This window comes from Silene latifolia, chromosome Y (assembly GCF_048544455.1).
Source record: "Silene latifolia isolate original U9 population chromosome Y, ASM4854445v1, whole genome shotgun sequence".
NCBI lineage: Eukaryota > Viridiplantae > Streptophyta > Magnoliopsida > Caryophyllales > Caryophyllaceae > Silene > Silene latifolia.
The window spans coordinates 287,141,338-287,164,088 of record NC_133538.1 but is presented as its reverse complement, the minus strand read 5'-3'; the positions used below and the strand labels follow the sequence as shown (position 1 = coordinate 287,164,088).

At 39.0% G+C, this 22,751-nt stretch overlaps 2 non-coding genes across 2 annotated transcripts; both read left to right on the top strand.

The window, feature by feature from the left end:
* Nucleotides 1-4,523: 4,523 nt before the first annotated feature.
* LOC141634580 (small nucleolar RNA R71) lies at nucleotides 4,524-4,630 on the top strand. The gene has a single exon (XR_012539307.1). It is a non-coding gene; the product is annotated as a small nucleolar RNA R71 (small nucleolar RNA).
* Nucleotides 4,631-14,364: 9,734 nt separating this feature from the next.
* LOC141637074 (small nucleolar RNA R71) lies at nucleotides 14,365-14,471 on the top strand. The gene has a single exon (XR_012541636.1). It is a non-coding gene; the product is annotated as a small nucleolar RNA R71 (small nucleolar RNA).
* Nucleotides 14,472-22,751: the final 8,280 nt, after the last annotated feature.

Here is a 22,751-nt window from a genome sequence, read left to right as displayed (position 1 = left end):
TACTGATGATGTTATTCGAGCAAAGGCTCCTGATGTAAGTTCCAATCATGCTTGTATAATTTATGACTTGTTATTTTCTATAACTACAATAAGACTGTTTTGTAGTTATTGTAAAGATTTAGTGTAGTTATTTTAAAACTTTATAGCAGTTATTGTTTTCAATTAGTACAACAATTATTGTAAAGACTTAGTATAGTTATTGTTTCATTCTTTTTTTTTCTTAGGTTTCCCAAGGACATCTTTTGATGATGAAGAGGGATGTTGAGATATTTCTCCATTTGTACACGCAACGGAAGGACGTGATAGGAAAGGAGTGTGGTTCTTCTTCAACTGAAGATTCTTCGACAGCTACTTTAGTTTCTTTGACTCCTCTTTTATTAGTGACGATAATTCCTTGTTCACTAAATATTTCAATTTTATTTGCGAAAAAGCTGAGGAAATGAAACAGGCGGGAAGTAGACTGCCATTGTACGAAAGTTTTTGCAATGAGCATAAAAATGGGAAAGATAAAAGAAATGAGGGTGTAGTGTTCGATCCAGAAAAATATAAGGTGGTTTATTCTCGGGAGAAAGGTAAAAATAAGATTCTTGATGTACCGGTTGAGAAACCGAATGAGGAGGTGCTAAATAATGTCATCATTGAGAATAATGGTGTTGAGGGTGAAGCTGTGGACTTGGGTAATTTGGCAGGCGTTGTTAACAAAGTTGTCAGCGAGTCTCTTTTTGCTGATAGAATTCAAGATAGCTCTGTCGTAAATACTTATCTGCTGCATTTAGACGTTATGCCTGAGCATACGTTTTTTAGAAATTATGGTATAGGGTGTGGTTTGGCGTGCGGATCACCTGGTCCTGATGTAGTGGTAGTGTCTGAGTTTTTGTGTGAGTATAAGGAGCTTTTTGCTCCTATTTTAAGGCTGAGGAAGAATGTACTTGATTACTGTTTTTTTTCACGATCATGACTTACGGATTGGGTAAGCATTATATGTTTTTCCTTGCTTGTTTTTTTGTTTACTATATCCATTTTTAAAAAGCTTTTTCGTTGTTTGTTGTTTGTTTTCTAACTATATATTTTTTTTCAATGTGGCAGGGAGGATTTGGTTGTATTTTCATTTCACAATATGTTAACTCGAGATGACATTATTTCATTGTCTGCTAAGACTATGATCACATTGAACGTGATTGACTGCTGGTCATTTTTCCTTAATGACATGCTGTTCAAGGCTGGGAAAGGGTTATCCCCAACAAGAAATTTTTTCTGTACAAGTCATTTGGTATGTGCAATTTGTTATATATTTTTGTATCAGTTATTTCAAAATAGTTATAAAAGTTATTCTATTATAGTGTATTGGTTATTGTAATGCATGTTAGCTGTTATTTTTTTTTCAGCTAAACAAGTTTTCCTATTTTTCAGACTTTTGTTATATTATAATTTTATTTTTTGCTATTTCAATATATTAGTGTGGTTATTGTATTATAATGAAGTTGTTATTGTGTTTTTCATTTTCGTGATGTATTATTTTAAATTTTATAGCGATTATTGTATTATATAGTGTTAGTTATTGTAATGCAGAATAGTTGTTATTGTATTCAGTTAATCAAGTTTTTCAATTGTGATACTTTATTTCTCTTTTTAAAGCTATATACTGTTACTTATAGTGTGATAATAATTTTCATAGGCTTTTTTGTTTAAACTTATCAAAGCCGCTGATGATGAGAAAGGTTTATATAGAAAGGAAATTTTTAATGCTTGGGACACCATCATTGAGAACAGCCAAGGTTCCCTTGACATTGGGGCCGATTTAGTAATTTTTCACTCCTCTTTCTTTCTTTGTTCTTCTGTTGATTAGATCTATTTTTTTTTTTTCTTTATAAAAATTTGGTATGAATGTCTGTTTTATCTCGTCAGGTTTTTATTCCTGTTCATTTTCGAGATCATTTTTTCTATGTTGCTGTCAATTTTATGGGGAAGACTGTGGACTATATTGACAATCGTGTATATGATGATTTTGAAGATAGTATCTGGGTGTCGGCTACCAACTCTATTGTACGTACCTTATTCTAAGTTTCTTTCTTCACCTACTTCTTTTAAATATGTTTTTTTCATGAAGGATGGATTTTGTATTTAAATTTAACCAGGTTGAAATATTTGGTAGTTTTCTTGTCGAGAAAGGGCTTGAAAGAGGCAGCGAGGTCTGCAATTTCAAATTTGTAGATGTGGTTTTTGGGTGGAAATCGGAAGGTGCTCAAAACTTGGATTGTGGTGTTTTTGTCCTGATTCATATGATGTTTTATATTGGGAAGTTGTTTACATCGTTGTTGCATGATCCATTGAAAAAGATTATTTATAGAGCTGAGATAGCTGCCATCTTGGTTTTAGCCGATATCAACCAAGAGAGGGAAAAGTTGTTGCCTTTAGTCGAGTCATTTACGAAGGTAAAGGCACCTTTGCTGCCTGTTTTGATTGAGAAGCGTAAGCTAGCTGAGTTAGAAGCTATGAGGTCTGGGGTAGAGGCTTTGGAGGCTTCTACGGTTATGGCAGAGAAACTGGATGATGGTGTAGGTACTCCGGTGCCTGGAAAAAAAAAGACGATGCCCGATACACCTATGAGCACTGGGATGAATAGATCAGCCCGAGGTAGTTTTAGGAGACCGAACGCTGATGGCCTTGACTGCTCAATAAACTATGGCAAGGCAGATACAACTCTTGTTGTAGCGCCCAAAGTTGTGAGGGCTAACAGCAGATATACACGTGCTATGCCAAGCGTGAAGAAACAAGTTGTTGATTATTGTTTCTTGGATTATTACAATCTTGCAAATGAGTATGTTCTATTTTTCAAACTCAATTTGTTCTTGTTTTGTTGTTTTAGTACGTAATTTTTTTAAAAATACGGTAACATTATACTCCAGTTATTTTTATATGACTAATTTTTTTTTACTGTAATGCAGTTATTTTAATATTGTATTGCAGTTATTGTATTATACAAATTCAATTATTCTATCTTTTTACAAATGCAGTTGTTGTAAACATTACATCTCGGTTATTGTATTAATCTAACCTAGTTATTGTATTATGAAAACTCCGTTATTGTATCTAGTAGTGACTTATTTTATATTTTCTACAAATGAAAACTCAGTTACTCTATACATTACTTGTAGTTTAATATTACTAAGCTTTTTTACTCCTTGCAGTGAGCTTTTATTTTCTGCGGGAAATGCTATCTTGGATAGGTCTGATATTCTTTATACAAAGCTTGATAATTACACTGAGTTGCGCATAATAGCCGCCTGGTCAATTTTGTTGAATTACATGGAGGTTAAAGAAAAAGAAGCGCCAATGATGATGTTCCTTGGGACACAACATATGGTATTAATTGTTTTTCATTGTGCAGTTATTATATAATGTTTATCATTGATCTTCAATTTTCTTCACTTTGATGGTATTATAGGGAATCTTTGAAGACATACTAGAACAAGGAGAGGGTGTTGAAGTCCCACCTGACAGCCAGAAAGACAAGGTTGTGCAGTTTTGGAACTATTTTTTAGGTGAAAACGTTGTAAACTCTGAGATCGATGTGGACCTTGTCTTCATCTCGTTGTCCTGAGAAAAGCACTACTTTTGTGTTTATGTGAACTTTATGAACAAGACGGTTGATGTGCTGGACCATACGTTGCATGAAGATTGGGAAAAATCTGATTTTTACAGACCTCCAATTGCCCCTTTTGTCTTTGAGAATTTGAAGATGCTAGTTGAGTCAATTGAGTTTCCAACATTTTTGTGTGGGCTAGAATATTGTTGATGGTAATTTTCTTTGCTTGACTATCCTTTTGCATTTGAGTGAAAAACTCTTGTTGATTCTTTTGCATTTGGAGGACCGCTTTTTGAACATCAAAACCTTGGTCATTTTGTTGATTGTATGGAGTTTGATTTTGGTGACCTTGGTTTTGGTTGTAAAAGGGTCTTTGGTTTTGGTTTCTCATGGGAGGTGGGGTGTATGTTGGTTGAGGGTTTTGAACATTTTGGCTTTTGTATGAGAGATTTGGGTGGAATTTGGTGTTTTCATTGTCATAATTTGAATAAGGGGTGCCACTCTTGTATGCTTGAAAATCATTCACTTGTTCATTTGTTCCCCTACATTCACTTTGGTCATGTCCCAAAGTTCCACAATTCTCACATATCCCACTTGGGATTGATGAAGATGTCGTCATGACATTAACATGATGCTTTAGTGATTTTGAGGCTTCTTCAAGTCTAGCCATAGCTTTTTCGAACTTCAAAGAATGGTATCAATATGGGCACTAAGTTGAGCACCCAATTGAGTAATAGAGTTCACTTCATGCTTTCCTCCTCTAGTAACCTTGCGAGGTCTACTATATTGTGAATTATGGACCGCAATTTCCTCAATATTGTTCCAAGTTTGATTATCGTCAACTTCGGTGAACATACCATTTGATCCCATGTTGAGAATGTTTCTTGAGTCTTCATAAAGACTATTCCAAAATTGTTGTACCAAGAACCACTCGCTAAGTTCATGATGAGGACATGAGCGACAAATTCCCTTGAATCGCTCCCAAGCTTCATACAAAGATTCTTCATCTCTTTGCTTAAAGCCTGTAATTTGAGCTCTTAGCATGTTAGTCTTTTCCGGTGGGTAGAACTTTTTGTAGAAAGCTAGAGCCAATTTCTTCCAAGAGTCAATTCCGAGAGTAGCCTTATCAAGGCCTTTCAACCATTGTTTTGCGGTGCCAATTAGAGAAAAAGGAAATAAGACCCATCGAATTTGGTCTTGAGTTACACCGGTTTGAGAAATCGCATCACAATAGTCACAAAAAGCCTCCATGTGAGAGTGAGGGTCTTCACTAGGCATCCCCCCAAATTGGCTTCTTTCGACTAATTGGATAAATGTGAATTTGGCAATGAAATTTCCGGTTAAGTGTTGTGGTGTAGGAGTACCATTGGTTAGGTTCTCCTCGGTTGGTACGGAATGTGATGAAAATTTAGGCATTGTGGGTTGGTTTTATGTTGGATTTAGTGTTGGGTTCTCCTCACCTTCTCTTGCAAAAGGGTTGACGAACTCAATAGCGTTTGGTTGAATATATACAACCTCACCAATACCTCTCAAAGTACCTCTAGCAAGTCTTCTATTCTTTGTCAAAGTCATTTCAATTTCGTGATCAAAGGGTAACAAGTTACCTTGTGATCTTCTAGACATGCAAAATATGAAACAACTTGAAAATAATTAGAACAAACCTTGAGGAGTTTTACTTCCCCAAGGCAAATAAAGACACAAGTAATAACAATCTAAGAAAATCTAAATCAAGTTAACACCGTCCCCGGCAACGGCGCCATTTTTGGCCGAGCCCTCTTGAGAGGTTTAGTTTTCGGTACTTGTCGTTAGGAGCACCTAGGCCAAAACAATATTTATAACTCCACAAACAACTCTACTATTAGTAAAGAGGCAAGTAAAGGTCGGATCACAAGGAACGGATATTGAAGTGAGATTTTCAATTGTAACTAGCGGTGTCTAGAGGTGTCACAATTTGGGGTTTGAGTAAAAGATCACTAAACTAAATAGCAATGAAAGTAAACAAGCAAGATGATTAAAAATGGATGTAAACAATTGATAAAAGGCACTAGGGTGTCATGGGGTCATAGGGGATTCATGGGAATTGATCATACAAACATATTCTCAAATTATAAGCAAGCAATTATTGTTGTGATGGATCGAGTTGGTTTTTATCTTACAATCCTAGGAAAGTTTGGGCCCCGTAGCCGAATCGATTAGATTTTACAACACCTACAAGTCGACTTAATCTTCCCTACTCAGCTTTATGCATGGTCTATTAAGACTCGAGTTGGTTTATGTCTTACAAGTCTCATTGAAAAGATAGGTGATGGGTAAAAAAATGCAAGGATTCATAGGCTCGCATTTCATCAAACATAACATGTGCATAAGTTGAGATCACAACAAGCAAACAAATAAACTATGAAAACATATTAAATTAAGCATGAATCATCCCCCATGTTGGTTTCCCCTAATTACCCATTAACCCTAGTTAAGGAAACTACTCACTCATTATCATGTTGAACATGCTAGTAAGGTTGTCAATCATACCAACAAAGTAAAACATGATGAATAAATGAAGATGATTAACAATAATTAAAAAGGGATTAAGAGAATTGTACCTACTAATGATTCCAATAATAAAGCAAAGAATAATATAAGTGCTTGGTGATTGATTGGAAGGTTGTCAATCTCCCAATAATAACCCAAATAATCTTCAATTACCCAAAATGAAAGATGAACAAAAGCGAGATTAAGGAAATGAGATTTGTATTAAGACTTGATTAAAAGTTGATTACAAGATTAAAGAGAGATTACATTGATATAAACTACACTAAATATTGATAAGAAGAACATGATAATTTAATTAGACTAATGGGGTATTTATAGTGGGGATTAGGTACACAAATTAGGGTTTATTAAGGGCTTAAATGACGATTAAGTCCTTGAGGAATCGCTCCTCTCAGTTAAATATGCGAGTCTCCTTTTTGCTAGTCTTTCCCGAGATATGCGCATGCTTCATGGAACAAGAAGAAAACGGAATAGCTGTAACACAATCCGAGCGTCCAGGGCACGGGACGAGCGGATTGTGGGTCTTTTGGACGAGCGGATTCTTGGGCTGGACGGGCGGATTGTGGGTCTTTTGGACGAGCGTCCCTCTGAGGAAGACGCTCAGATTCCTTGTCTTAGACGGGCGTCCAGTAGGCAATCCGCTCGGATTCTTGATCAGCTTCTTCCCTTCTTCTTCTCTTCCTTCTTCTTCATACAATCCTTGGGGATTTCATCGGAGATGCAAGGATCTTTTCTCATCATTGCCCAACTACTACAATATGTACAAAGGCCTTCTAGTCTTGTCTTCTCTTTGATGCTTGGTCATTGAATTCAATCAATTTAGCTCTATTTTGCCATGAAAATGCAAGGTTTGCACTCCTTTCCTACCAAGGGATCAAAACCTCAAAGAATATGCAAAACAAAGGACTAAAGACAATAAATGACCTAAATATGCACTAAAAAGCATGGGAATAAGGCTAATTCGGGGACTAAATATGCTCAAATAATGGTCACGTCAAATATCCCCAAACCGAACCTTTACTCGTCCCGAGTAAAGAGGTGACAAAAACTAGGACCTTTATTTAAACTAACCTAATAGCATAGCCGATATGAGACAATTATCGGGTCTCACTTCGTCCCTTCAACTCACAACAAGACAACCATGAGGTAGGATGCCTTCTTGCAAGGCAAGGTGGGTCTTGCCAAAATGGCGACACATCCAAACATTAAAGCACATAAAATCAAGTAATGGATGCATCTACAAAAGAATAGCCACTTTCCTCATCTAAGTGACGGAAATTATCTACAAGGGAAGCAATTCAACGGTACACAATCCTTCATAGTGCAATTTCTTCACACTACTAAGCTTAGAAGGATACCAATAAATCACTTCCAAATTGTGTCAAGCTAGGGTACCTTTGTCCTCAATCGTTAAATGCTTTTGTCAAGAGTAGACTCCCTATGGTGTTAGAAACACTGGGGGATCGCGGAATTCCCCCTCTTGCCTAGACAAGAAGAAGGGTCGTCCCCTCTCTACCATGCACAAAAATGGATACGATGGATAAAGGGATCGATAGAATTTGAGTTTCATTTGGGAGTTTGCTTTTGTTTTTGTTTTTTCCCCCAATTTCTTGTGGCATATAACATTTGAGAACACTTTCTTTTGCAATTTCTTTTGATTTTTGGCAATTCAACACTTGACAACTTTCAATTTTTTGCATTTTTCTTTTGAACATTTTCAAAGTCACCCAATATGTAGTGAGGGTGCCTTATATTTGAAGCATAGGAGTTTTTATTTTTGTTACTCCTCTTTTCTTTTGATGCATTTTGCAAACTTTCTTTCACTTTTCATTTCTTTTCATTTCTTGAACTCAAATTAATTTCTTTTTGTGCCCATTCCCTTTGATGACAAAATGTATGGTAGAACATGGATGAATGATGGTTACGTGGTTTCAAGGGTCACCTTGGAATAAACGGTAGCCAAGGAGTTATCACACCACAAGGTACTCTTGACTAGGCCTTAATCCATGGGTCAAAGGATACTAGCATGACACATCCTAAGGTGTTTTACAAGTATTCTAACAAACAAAGTCTTAAGAAGAAAAAGCATCTACTATGGCCTATATACACTTGTCAAGCTTCCCAAGTAGACGGTTTCGCAAAATTTTCTGACATGCAAACTACATGCCATGATGTAACTAACATATATACATCCTAATGCATATGATTCTACCAACTAATATGCCAAATAATCTAAATGCAAGTCCTAAATTCACATTGTTTATACCGCATCAATCAAAATAAAGCCACATAGTCATTAACATAAAGAGGAAAAAGGAGATTGGAAAGATCATAACATGTGGTCTTCAATATCCTCATGTCTCGGATGTTTCGTAGTCGATCAATGTGAACAAGGATAGACAAACATAATATATACAAACAATATATACACAAGACTACACTACAAAGGAAATGAAATTGTTTTTGGATTTTCAATTTTTTCAATTTTTTTGAAATTTTTGAATTTTTGAATAAAAATTAATTTAGAATTTCCCATCCCCACACTAATATGGGCATTGTCCTCAATGGCCAATATGATAGAAAAATATGCAAGTATGATGCATGATTTCTATACTAAATGCAAGCTATAATAGGCTACACTACATGATGCATGGGTTTTTGTTTATGACGGAGAGCGTAATTTAGATTACCTCCCGTTGCGTATTCATGTACTTCCCCAAACCGAGATAGACATTATTTCTAATGTCTTAAATTTTGGGGTAGTTCATGCACACAAGATGCAATGCATGAAACTATATATTGTCATTTTGGATTTTTCAAATGGGAACAATAAAAAGAACACCTCAATGGGGCCAAGGTGTTAGTCCTCATGTTGCTAGGACTCTCCAAACTATGATCAAGATAAAATAAAGAAAACAAAGAAAGAAGTAGGCAAGCCTCAAGAGGGTAGGAGCCTCCAAAGTTTACTAGTCCTCCATCATATCATCATTGTCATCATTTTCCTCCATGGAAGTGGAATCATCTTCACTCCCCTCTTCACTTCCTTGATTTTGCTCACTTCCTTCATCATCTTCATTAGCCTCTTCTTCTTCATCTACCTCTTCATCAACACCCTTATCATCAACAACCTCATCTTCACCCGGTCTTTCACCCCTAGATGTGCTTGGAAAGAAGACTTCCCTATCCGCCCAACTAGGCAAAGGACATGATGGATCAAGTAGTCCTTGCCTAGCTACTTGAAGGAGGGGTGGATATTGGGCCAAGTAGGGATGTCAATCTCACCCGCACCCGCTAAATATCCATCCATCCGATTTAAATGGACGGACGAAAACCCGAAATAAATGGATGATGGATGATGGATGGATGATGGATGAAATAAATGGATGACGGATGGATGACGGATGAAGATAAATCCAACCCGTCATCCATCCGCCACCCGATATTCTTCCTTTTTTGAAAAAAATACATATTTATATAAATCTTAAGCTACCCAATACTAATCTACTTACTTTTTATATGTTCAAGCAAACATAAGTTACAAGATTTTTAAAGCACTTGGTCTAATACTAATTTACCTTACATATTTTTGGGTGAAATAAAATTCAATACTTTTTTAGGCTTATAAATATAATTAAATCATCATCCATATATCACCCGATCCACCCGTTTCATCCACGGATGATGGATGGACGGGTGATGGATGATAAGTTTCGCGGATGATGGATGGGTTGGATGAGCTTTTTAATGTGATGGATGGATGCGGGTGAAGCTTCAACCGATCCGAATCCGATCCATTGACATCTATCATTATAAGCTTGTTTATGCATCTCTCTCATGAGGAGAGTCATGTAATCGTTGCCCACTTCAACATCTTCGGGTTTGAACTCTTGATATTTGAATGGGTAGGGTGGTGTGAAAATGGAGGAGGAGGGCTCTTCAATCTCGTCCCTTTGTTGACGGATGATGTACTCGGCGCCCTTGGATAGTGGAAGAAGGTAGTTTGTTCGATGAGCACTTAATCAGCATATCTTGGAAGGCAAAGTGAAAGATCTAGCATCATTGGTTAGCCACCCATAGTTGGTGTCAAGAGAGTTATGCTTGACCCACTTATACTTGTAAATCATGGCGTCCATGTCAATGAGATGACTCCCTTTGATCGCCACATAGGTGTTATCCTTGTTGCAATTTGCGTCAAAGTGCTTGGCCAAGAGAGTAACTAGACCTCCATTTACAATATGAGTGGTGCCTTCCTTGCCACAATCAACATTAAGCCATCTTTCCATCAAAAGCCTTAGAGCATTATAGGGCTTAGTGAATTCCCTTCCGACATTTAAGACCGACTTAAGTAGAACACAATCGAGCTTGGTAAAGTGATTAGTGCCTTTTCTTGCTATTATAGTATTCCCGATGACCTTGTGCCACACTCTAATGCCTGGATGGTGGACTAATAGAGCGCGACAAGCATGAAAGCTCACAAATTTCTTCCCGGAAATCGCCTCCCAAAGAGGAGCGGGGTCATACTTTTCGGGCATCTTGTGATAATATGGTGTATCACTAAGGCCTAATAACTTACTCAAAACATCAAAGGTGATGCGCCTATTCATATTCGCAAGACGAAACTCGATGTATTCTCTAGTCTCTACCTTAGTCACTTTCAATGAACTTAAGAATTCCAAGGTAAGGGAGGGGTATGTCAATTCTCTTATGGTGAACAATTTACCCAAACCCATGGCTTCAAAGAAGGTTTTTGTTTGTTCAAGGACACCCAATTTGGTCAAGGCATCTTCACAAATGAATTTGGTGGGCAAAATGGCTTTCTTAGCATACTTGGCAAATGTATCCCTATGGGAGTTGGAAATGAAAATTACCTCCGGATAGTTGGATAATTGAGCGATTTCCGGAGTTGTTGTTGTTGTTGCTTCCAAGGGAGGATCTTGTTGTTGTTGAACTTCCAAGTTTGCATTAGAGACCACCATAGCCATTGAAGCTTTCTTTGCTTGAAGGCTTTGTTGCCTTTTCGAAAGTGTCTTTGCCTTGAGTGCCTTTGTTGCTCCTTTTGTTCTTGCCATTGTTGATTACACCAAGAAAAGATTGAAAATCTTCAATTTCTAATTATACACAAATCGATATAAGATGAAAGGATTTGTCTTTGTATTTAAAAAATCGACTCAAAGGTTGAAGATTTTGGTGCTTGGATTGATTATTGTTGCAAAAGGAGTGATTAATTGTTGTTGTAAGGAAGTTTGAATTTGATTTTGTTGAATTTGGTTGAGGAAATCTTATTTTTGGTGATGGAGAGGATGAGCGTTTTGGGGTTTTGGGGTTTATGGGTAGTATTTGAATGAATGAATGAATGAAATGAATGTGGGAAGGTGTATTAAAACACCCGAAAAATTCAAAACAGCAGGGGGAAGACAAGCGGATTCCTGTCGGGACGCTCGGATTCTGCTCAAATTGGCTTCAGGAAAACTCGCCTAAAGACGAGCGTCTTTCAGTGAAGACGAGCGGATTCTGAATGTGGGACGAGTGGCTTTCCTCAAAGACGAGCGAATTCTCTTACATGAACTTTTCTTAATCTGCACTGGCAAAAAGACGAGCGTCTTTCTACAAAGACGAGCGGCCAGTTTCAGACGAGCGTCTTCTCAGCTGGGACACTCGGATTCTCTTACAGACCAAAATTTTTCATTTTGCAGCTCATTTGGACGGACGGATTCCTCCACAGACGCTCGGATTCCTCTAAGACGAGCGGATTCACGTTAAGCCGCTCGGATTCCTCCTGGTCTACCCGGATTCAGGTCCATCCGTGCACTTGCATAACCCGTGTCATTTTCATTCTTCAAATCCCGTGTTCTTCATTGTAGGGGCACTACAAAGGCATGAATAGCCTAGGAAATTGCTATCCCCACACTAAGTTAAAGCACTACACATCAATAAAATCATTAGTCCCTCCCTCACTTCTCTCAAAAATGATGAATATCTTGATCAAGGCACAAAAATCCAAAAATGACAAAAATGCAATGCATGAATTAAAATGCAAGTTAGGGAGTTAGAAATATTAACAAATGGTGGTTTGGAGAGGACTCCACCAAACTCTCATCCTTAGTGAGATGTCATGGGGGCATGTTCAAGGTGTTGTTGATGTTACTCAACACCTTGAAGAAGTAGTCAAAAGCTTGTTCATTGTCATGATAAAGATCCTCAATAGATCTTTGCACTTGTTGTCCTTCATGTTGGTCTTGATTGGTAGCATTACCAATGTAGGGATTGAAAATCCCCTCAAACTCATTGTCCCAAAGACCGCAAACTTCGTCTACTTGGTCATTAAAAATCTCTTGAGTTGATAGAGACAACTCTCCTCCTTTCTGGTTTTGGTCAACAAGGCCATCCTCTTCACTTGTCATGGGTGAGCTTTTCAAGCTCTCTTTGTCACTATTCTCTTGCTCTTTTGATGGAGCATCATCAACTTTCTTTTTCCATTGGAATTCCGACTTCTTCCTATCATCCTTCCGGCTATAATGATCAACCATAAAACATGGTTCATGCAAACGGGGAGCTCTCATGGTCTTGTCAAGATTGAAAGTTATGCTCTCATCTCCCACTTCTAGAGTGAGCTCTCCATGCTTCACATCTATCACCGCACCCGCGGTGTGCAAGAAAGGTCTACCTAGAATGATTGGAATATTGGAGTCTTCCTCCATGTCAACAATGACAAAGTCCACCGGGATGAAAAATTTCCCAACTCTTTACGGGAACATCTTCCCATATCCCTAATGGTGTCTTCGTCGATCTATCGGCCATTTGGAGTGTGATATTGGTACATTTAAGCTCTCCTATCCCTAACCTTTTACTTACCGAATACGGCATAACACTCACACTAACCCCTAGATCACATAGGTCTTTGTTGATCGTTGTGTCGCCAATGGTACACGGTATTGAGAAGCTTCCCGGATCTTTAAGTTTCGGAGGTGAAGTCCCTTGAAGGATTGCACTACTCACCTTAGTGAAGGCGATAGTCTCAAGCTTCCGGATTGACTTCTTTTTCGTAAGGATGTCCTTCATGTACTTTGCATAGGCTGGCACGTGTTGATTAATTCCGTGAAAGGGATCGAGACTTCCAAATTCTTCAAAATTTCAATAAATTTTCTAAGTTGGTCATCAAATTTGGGCTTAGCTTGACGACTTGGAAAAGAAAGTCTAATCACAATGGGTCCCTTCCCCTTGGCCTTGTCTTCATTTTTCTTTGAAACTTCTTCTTTTGATGGTTCTCCATCCTTGGAGTTTTACACAACTTCTTCTTTGTCACTAGCTTCCACAACTTCATCCTCAACTTGCTTCTTTGGTGCTTCATACCACGTACTACTGCTCAAGTGAATGGCACTAACCGTTTCATGTCTCGGGGGATTACTTTGAGGTGGTAATTGCCCCTTTTGTCTTTGAGAATTTGAAGATGCTAGTTGAGTCAATTGGGTTTCCAACATTTTGGTATGGGCTAGAATGTTGTTGATGGTGATTTCCTTTGCTTGACTATCCTTTTGCATTTGAGTGAAAAACTCTTGTTGATTATTTTGCATTTGGAGGACCGCTTTTTGAACATCAAAACCTTTGTCATTTTGTTGATTGTATGGAGTTTGATTTTGGTAACCTTGGTCTTGGTTGTAAAAGAGTCTTTGGTTTTGGTTTCTCATGGGAGGTGGGGTGTATGTTGGTTGAGGGTTTTGAACATTTTGGCTTTTGTATGAGAGATTTGGGTGGAATTTGGTGTTTTTATTGTAATAATTTGAATAAGGGGTGCCACTCTTGTATGCTTGAAAAGCATTCACTTGTTCATTTGTTCCCCTACATTCACTTTGGTTATGTCCCAAAGTTCCACAATCTCACATATCCCACTTGGGATTGATGAAGATGTCGTCATGACATTAACATGATGTTTTGGTGATTTTGAGGCTTCTTCAAGTCTAGCCATAGCTTTTTCGAACTTCAAATTGATGGTATCAATATGGGCACTAAGTTGAGCACCCAATTGAGTAATAGAGTCCACTTCATGATTTCCTCCTCTAGTAGCCTTGCGAGGTCTACTATATTGTGAATTATGGACCGCCATTTCCTCAATCTTGTTCCAAGTTTGATTATCGTCAACTTCGGTGAACATACCATTTGATCCCATGTTGAGAATGTTTCTTGAGTCTTCATAAAGACCATTCCAAAATTGTTGTACCAAGAACCACTCGCTAAGTCCATGATGAGGACATGAGCGACAAATTCCCTTGAATCGCTCTCAAGCTTCATACAAAGATTCTTCATCTCTTTGCTTAAAGCCCGTAATTTGAGCTCTTAGCATGTTAGTTTTTTCCGGTGGGTAGAACTTTTTGTAGAAAGCTAGAGCCAATTTTTTCCAAGAGTCAATTCCGAGAGTAGTCTTATCAAGGCCTTTCAACCATTGTTTTGCGGTGCCAATTAGAGAAAAAGGAAATAAGACCCATCGAATTTGGTCTTGAGTTACACCTGTTTGAGAAATCGCATCACAATAGTCACAAAAAGTCTCCATGTGAGAGTGAGGGTCTTCACTAGGCATCCCCCCAAATTGGCTTCTTTCGACTAATTGGATAAATGCGGATTTGGCAATGAAATTTCCGGTTAAGTGTTGTGGTGTGGGAGTACCATTGGGTAGGTTCTCCTCGGTTGGTACGGAATGTGATGAAAATTTAGGCATTGTGGGTTGATTTTATGTTGGATTTTGTGTTGGTTTCTCCTCACCTTCTCTTGCAAAAGGGTTGACTAACTCAATAGCGTTTGGTTGAATATCTATAACCTCACCAATACCTCTCAAAGTACCTCTAGCAAGTCTTCTATTGTTTGCCAAAGTCCTTTCAATTTCGTGATCAAAGGTGATACCCGTCGTTGTGAGTACCAAAAATAATATTTATAAACCTATTAAAACTAACAGAAGCTAGTGGTAACAGGGTCGAACCACAGAGAGGCAGATGTAATTATTAGTTGTCTAAATTCAGTCCAAGGTAACAATGATGTGGGGGTTTGATTGAATTGGTCTATAACTGATGAATGATAAACTAAAGAAATGTATAAAATCAAATATAAAAAGGGGTACTAAGATGGTCGGTTCACTGTAGTTTCGGCGGCAGCAGCTAGGTAGGTCTAAAACAAATCACGTGAGTCGGGAAAACAAGAGGTCCTCTCGGTCCACTCTTAACAAGTAGCATTTTTCGATCTCGCTATGGGTCCCTAATATCACTAGTACTGACTCTCGTCCTGAAAAGTGACTAAAGATTCTAAACTTTACCTATCTTTCGATCTTAGCATAGTTTAGTCATTTTAATTGGTAGTCTAACAACTTTCCCTATCTTTCGATCTAATGGGTCAGTCATATACTAAGCATTCAACTAGTCGCATGCATTCGATTCGTCAAAAATAACAATTAAAACAAATAAAACGAAATACAGCTCACGTGGCCAGTCGATCGACTAGGGAACCCAGTCGATCGACTGGCGTGCGATTCAGGGTCTACAATCTAATGCCGCCTAATCATACAGTTCCCCTACATCCTAGCACGATGAAATTAGCTACTCATACTAGGAATGATAACAACAATAAAATTAACGAAATTAACTACTGAATTCATGATTAAATTGATTAAACGAACGATTAACATAGAACAATAAATTGGCTTCGGGGGATCTATCTTAGCAATTCTATACTACGAATGAAAGTAATAAAACGAAATATCAGAACAGAAGAATACCGCGTATAGGAGTTGTAGAGGAAAGATCAAACCGAATGCGAAAGAACTTTATTGAAGGAAATTATTCTAAGCTATGAACCCTAAAGAATTTCTGATCATAAAACTGATAAAAACTCAATCCCTGTTCTCCAAACCTAGCATACGTTATATAGAATACAACGTAATTCTTATTGCCAAAACCTAACTACTATGGGCTTGCTATTCCTCGATCTTTTAATTCACGTCTGAGATAGCGGCTTGGTCGATCAACCAAAGGTAGCGGTCGATCGACTGGACTGCAGTGTACAGTAGTTCCTGGAAGTCGTAGGCTGGTCAATCGACTAAGGACAGCGGTCGATCGACCAAGGTAGCTGATACTTAACTTCTAACCTCTCGTGGATTTGTCTTTCGAGCCTCGAAATGCGCACCAAGCTCGTTCCTTGAGTAAATACTTCACGTCAAATGCAATGCAGGATACTCGGGGACGGATTTAGCTCAATTATCTACTCATTTCCGCATATATCTGCAATATTACAATAAAATACGAAAGTAGATGAAACGGGGCAAATAGTAGCCTTAAACTACACAATTGAGCTCTGAAATGCGTGTAAAATAGGGTGTAAAACATCATATAAATGACACGCATCAAACTTCCCCAAACCAAACCCTTGCTTGTCCCCAAGCAAGAACTAGACTCGATCCTAAAAATCTAATGGAACGAGTTCAATCTCAGAGCGAAATGCAAACTGAACAGCCTAAACCAATTTAATACATTAACTAACAATCAATTAGTAATATGAATCATGCAAACGAGTTATGTAGTCGTCAAAAACTGCTGAACCGTCAATTACAGAGACTTATCAAATTGGACTCTCACGGGTCGCTCAAATCACTCAAATAAGCACAAGGTGAATATATGTGAAAGATATAAAGAATTCATTTTGTTAGTGACACTCACCTGACTACGACCTACAAGAACATGCCTGCAATATAATATAAAAGTAATCTCTACAACCGTACATATGCATTCCAACCGAACAAATGACCATGACACATGCCGAGGTATATATGGGATATGTGAGGTAATGGGCAGGAAAGGCAAAACATTTATGGGAATGTGGGGGTACAGGTGATCAAGCTAGTACCGCAACAAAACCATATGACAATATCCACTTCTTGCTCAAACTTCAACCGATACGGTGCTATATCTCCGTAATAAATCAACTCCCCATATGATACAAATGAATCATGGGAGCAAAAATCGCCATCTGAATAAAGACTTGAATCATGCGAATTGATTTCTTTTCTTCTTCTCGGGTAGCGGTCGATCGACCAGAATTGGCAGTCGATCGACTGCGTCTACAGTACAACACTCTTTTTTTTTTCCTTTTTCGAATCATTTTTCTTTTCTCTTTTTTTTTCTTTGTTCCTTTCTTTCCTCTTCCATTTTCCAAACAACATCTCAAAATGAGCATATGCCACCAAAAACGTAGTAACAATCCCAAAAACCAAACTACTAGCTTGACAAGGGCAGGCTAAATGTAGGATGTACTAATGTGACAAAAAGGCTATTTTTGGCAGTGTGGAGCTTATGGGTAAAATGAGAAAAGGGGACCTCTACCACATGTGTCAACTAACCACAAACCAAATGCATACAGGTATTAAGCAGATTAAGTTCATATTTATGCAAATTAATGAAACACGTCTCATAAGGAGTAACTACTCACATTCTAGATAAACTGGTCATAGATGACACCAGTTATAGGCTCTAAAACTCAGAAAATGATGTAGTTTGCCAGAAATCTAAGTCAAGTCTAAGGTCCAGCAAAATAATTTAACGAAAACTCGTAGACTATGCAAATGATTCTACTAATAACATGTCAATCAGCAAGGCTTAGGCAAAAACAGATGCAAATGCAATGTCATCATTGAAATCCTACCGTTCCGACTCAACCTATATGCTAAAATAAACGTGCATTTTTTTTTGAATTTTGTTGAAATTTTTCAATTTTTTTGAATTTTTGAATTTTGTATATATGGGGAAATTAAATAACAATGAAACAACAATGCAAGACAAAATGTAAACGTGAATGCAAGCAAATGAAATGCAACGCAAAACTCTTCCCCAAACCAAATCGCACAATGTCCCCATTGTGCAAAATCATGTAATGAAGAAAAGGAAAACGGGAATTGCGAGAAAAACTATAAAGGACATGAAGTAAGGCTTAGAAACTCACAAGACTTTAAGCGCAGCAAAAAGGAAACCTCCCCAAACCAGCGTGAGCTAGGAGGTTTCAGTAGCTAGCAGTGCTACCAATAAGTACCTGAAAAGACAACATATACCACGCATAAAACCGAAAAAGCAATGTTGAAGCGGTAATTATGTGCAAAATTAAGAAAATGGAAGAAATCAGATATATGACGGAAATAAAGTGGAGTAGAAAACTCCCTTAATTCCGCTAATCGACCAAACACAGCAGGGGAGTGATCGTAAACAGGTACAACAGCGTCCTCGGTCGATCGACCGCATTACTCAGTCGATCAACCAAAGTGAACAGGAACAGAAGCTCCTGGAAGTCGCACCTCAGTCGATCGACCATGTTATGCGGTCGATCGACTGGAATTACTGCTGTAACTTTCTAATTTCTTCGAATTAGCTCGAGAACATGAGTTAATATGGTCTTCAAACCTGCAAATGCACATAATACCGCGCCCAAAATTGTGCAAAACCCAAAGCAATAGTCTAAAGTGTTTAAAAATCCCAAATAAACTTAAAATGCGAAGTCTCGCGCACACAAAACAATAAATAAAAAGGTTCAACGAAAGCAATAAAGTTTATAGTTCTTGAAAAAGTCTCAATCAACTAATAGTTGATCAAGAACAACCACTTTAATGGCCCACTTGATCGGCTTCCTCTACAAGAGGTAGCCTCAACAGTGTTCATCTTCTCAGTGGCACTCTTCTCAATTCTGACGTCCGTCAAGCTCAACGGATTAACATGTCGGATATCTTCCCACTCAATGACCTCCTCTGACTCGTCGGAATCCAAATCAGACTCCGTCGCTTTGACTGGCTCATCCTCAGGCTCTTCATCAGTGCCATAGCTAAGACATCCTAGACCACCTCTTTGAACGATCGGCTCCTTCACAACTGGAGCAACATGTGGCTCTTCCTTCCCCAAACCAGCTCCTGCAATATCTAAAACAGAAGAGTCTTCCTCCACTTTGCTCCCAATTTGGGGCGGAGGTGTCGCAACAGAAGTAGGGGTAGAGATAGGCATATCAGGAAGTATAAAATAAGATTTCTTTTCAGAAACCGTATTGCAAGTGACAGGCCACATGGGGTCTTTCTTCCATGCTGTATGGGCAAAGACAATGGAATGCTTGCCTACCTTAAAGGTCAAAGTACCCAAACCAACATCAATAACTGCACCAGCAGTGTGCAGGAATGGTCTACCCAAAATGATAGGGATGTGGGCATCTTCGGGCATATCGAGCACAACGAAGTCAACAGAGAAGGAAAACTTCCCTATTTGCACGGGGATGTCCTCTAAGACTCCTATTGGCTGAACCGTAGAGCGATCAGCCATCTGTACTGTCATGTTGGTCACTGCAAACCTAGTCAATTTGAGCTTCCTAGCAAGACTCAAGGGCATTACCCTAATACTGGCTCCTAGGTCACATAAGGCTTTCTCAATAGGAAAGGTGCCAATATTACATGGGACTGAAAAACTACCCGGGTCTTCTAGTTTAAGGAGTGCAGTATGGGTGAAATAAGAGCATGACTCCTCAGTGAGTGCGACAGTGTGCACAGTTTCAAGTGACTTCTTTTTAGATAAAAGTTGTTTCATGAATTTTATATAAGCAGGAACTTGATTTACTAACTCGAGAAAAGGAACTTGTACATTTAAGCTACAGATAACATTTTCAAATTTATTAAATGATACCTGTTCCTTCGTCGGCACTAATCTCTCCGGATAGGGGGCTGAAAGTAGAAACTTAGCCCTCTCCTCTAAATCTCTCATGCCGGCATCGGTGGACTTAGGCTGGAAGTCCACAACCTTCTCCTTGTTGTAGCTTGACCCTTCTTCAAACCGTCTCAAATGTGAACCATTAATCGACAAAGGGTCATACTTGAATCGAATGGACCCATCGGCATCGGTCTGCCCTCAATATTTTCGGGGCGGTCGTACCCCGAAACAAGTGGTCCCTCAAGTTATTAGGCATTGGAGGACGAAAAGAATCACTATCAGCAGCACTTTCAGTCGATCGACCAGGTTGGTCAGTCGATCGACTGACCTCTACAGGAACAGTAGCTTCTGGTTGTCGCGCACCAGTCGATCGACTGGGTATGTCAGTCGATCGACTGACATACCTGCTGATCGTCTTTTTCTTTTTTTTGTTCGTCATAGCCTTCTCCTTGCTTGGTTCCGCCTCATCCTTTTCAGTAACTTCCTCAACCATAATGGGCCTATCAAGGGTAGACCCACTCCTCAAGGTAATGGCATTAAGGGTCTCCTTTTGATCAGTTTGAGTCGGTAAATGTCCCGGAGCTCGAGTTGTATTCTTGCTAGCCAATTGGGCAATTTGGCTCTCCAAAATCTTCATCCCGGCCTCTCTAGCCTGGGATTCCTTCAGCAACAAATTCTTTAACTCATTGAAATCAGAACCTTGGGCTTGTTACTGCTGCTGTGGGACATACGGAGGCTTTTGGAACTGTTGTTGCTTATGAGGGGGCACATAGTTTTGCTGTTGCTGCTACTGTGGAGGTTGAGTTGGATTAAGACATTTTGGCTACTCCACCTCAAGTTTGGGTGGACATTCGGCTCATAGTATGTGTTTGTCTGCCTATAATGTTGAAAGGCAGCGCAAAACTCAAAGGGACTAGGACAATTGTCTGAAACATGTCCCTTAGCTCCACATCTTTTACAGACGAAAGGACCGTCTGAAACGGCATTTACATGGTAAATTCCCCCTTTTAAAGCTCCTCCCAACTCGTACTTGTCAAATCTCGCCGTGAGAGCTTCTAATGCAGCTACCGAAGGAGATTCAGCAGCTCTCCTTTGATTTCCCCTGGAATTCCCATACTCGGTTTTGTGGGTGGCCAAGTCATCAATGATCTTCCACCCCTTAGTCTCCCCCGTGTTCTCCTGGAATCTGCCATTTGATGTCGCGTCCAGGATAGCCCTTTGATCGTTATAGAGCCCATTTTAGAACTGATTGCACAGGCTCCACTTCTCAAACCCATGATGCGGAATGGTTCGCACCAGATTCTTGAAACGGACCCATGCCTCATGAAAGTTCTCATCAGGACCCTGTTTAAAGCTCGTGATTTGAGCTCTAATAGCATTCGTCTTCGAGGCAGAAAAGTAATTCTTGTAGAATGCCAAGGCCAAAGAATTCCAGTCGGTGATCCCATTAGCGGACGGTCCGGATCTCTCAACACTCCCTTGCGGCATCGCGGAGTGAGAATATAAACATAGTCTCCTTTATCTTCTGGTCACACCGGTCGGCGGGGGTATAGAGCAGCAATAATCAATAAATATCTCCATATGCTTGGCTGCATCTTCATTTGCAGCACCCCCGAATTGGTTTCTCTCAACCAAGTTGATATAAGCAGGCTTCGGTTCGAATTTTCTATCAGCCCCCGGTAATTCGAACCCCTTATATAGATTTGCAGTTGTCGGCTCTGAATGACTGGCTATACTCGCTTCTTCGGCCATGACTGGAAATTCTGGAGATGTGACTGTCTCAGCTGAAGAAGTGGAAATGGGTGATGAAGGTGGATCCTCCTCGTATAGCTCGTTCTAGTAGTAACTAGACAGAGTACTCAGCTCTTCTTCTGTCGGCAGTACTCTAGATGATCGTATCAACTCACGCAAGGTCTTCTCAATCTCTAGATTGAAAGGTACTAATTCACCACCCTGTGACATGCGCATAAGAAGAAACTACAAAAAGAATATGAGAATAGTTTAAGGAACGAATGTCCCTTAAACTAAGAAACAGACTAAAATAAATCAACTAAAAATTAGAACAATTGCCTCCCAAGAACGGCGCGCAAAATTTGATACCCGTCGTTGTGAGTACCAAAAATAATATTTATAAACCTATTAAAACTAACAGAAGCTAGTGGTAACAGGGTCGAACCACAGAGAGGCAGATGTAATTATTAGTTGTCTAAATTTATTCCAAGGTAACAATGATGTGGTGGTTTGATTGAATTGGTCTATAACTGATGAATGATAAACTAAAGAAATGTATAAAATCAAATATAAAAAGGGGTACTAAGATGGTCGGTTCACTGTAGTTATGGCGGCAGCAGCTAGGTAGGTCTAAAACAAATCACGTGAGTCGGGAAAACAAGAGGTCTCTCGGCCCACTCTTAACAAGTAGCATCTTTCGATCTCGCTACGGGTCCCTAATATCACTAGTACTGACTCTCGTCCTGAAAAGTGACTAAAGATTCTAAACTTTACCTATCTTTCGATCTTAGCATAGTTTAGTCATTTTAATTGGTAGTCTAACAACTTTCCCTATCTTTCGATCTAATGGGTCAGTCATATACTAAGCATTCAACTAGTCACATGCATTCGATTCGTCAAAAATAACAATTAAAACAATTAAAACGAAATACAGCTCACGTGGCCAGTCGATCGACTAGGGAACCCAGTCGATCGACCGGCGTGCGATTCAGGGTCTACAATCTAATGCCGCCTAATCATACAGTTCCCTTACATCCTAGCACGATGAAATTAGCTACTCATACTAGGAATGATAACAACAATAAAATTAACGAAATTAACTACTGAATTCATGATTAAATTTATTAAACGAACGATTAACATAGAACAATAAATTGGCTTCGGGGGATCTATCTTAGCAA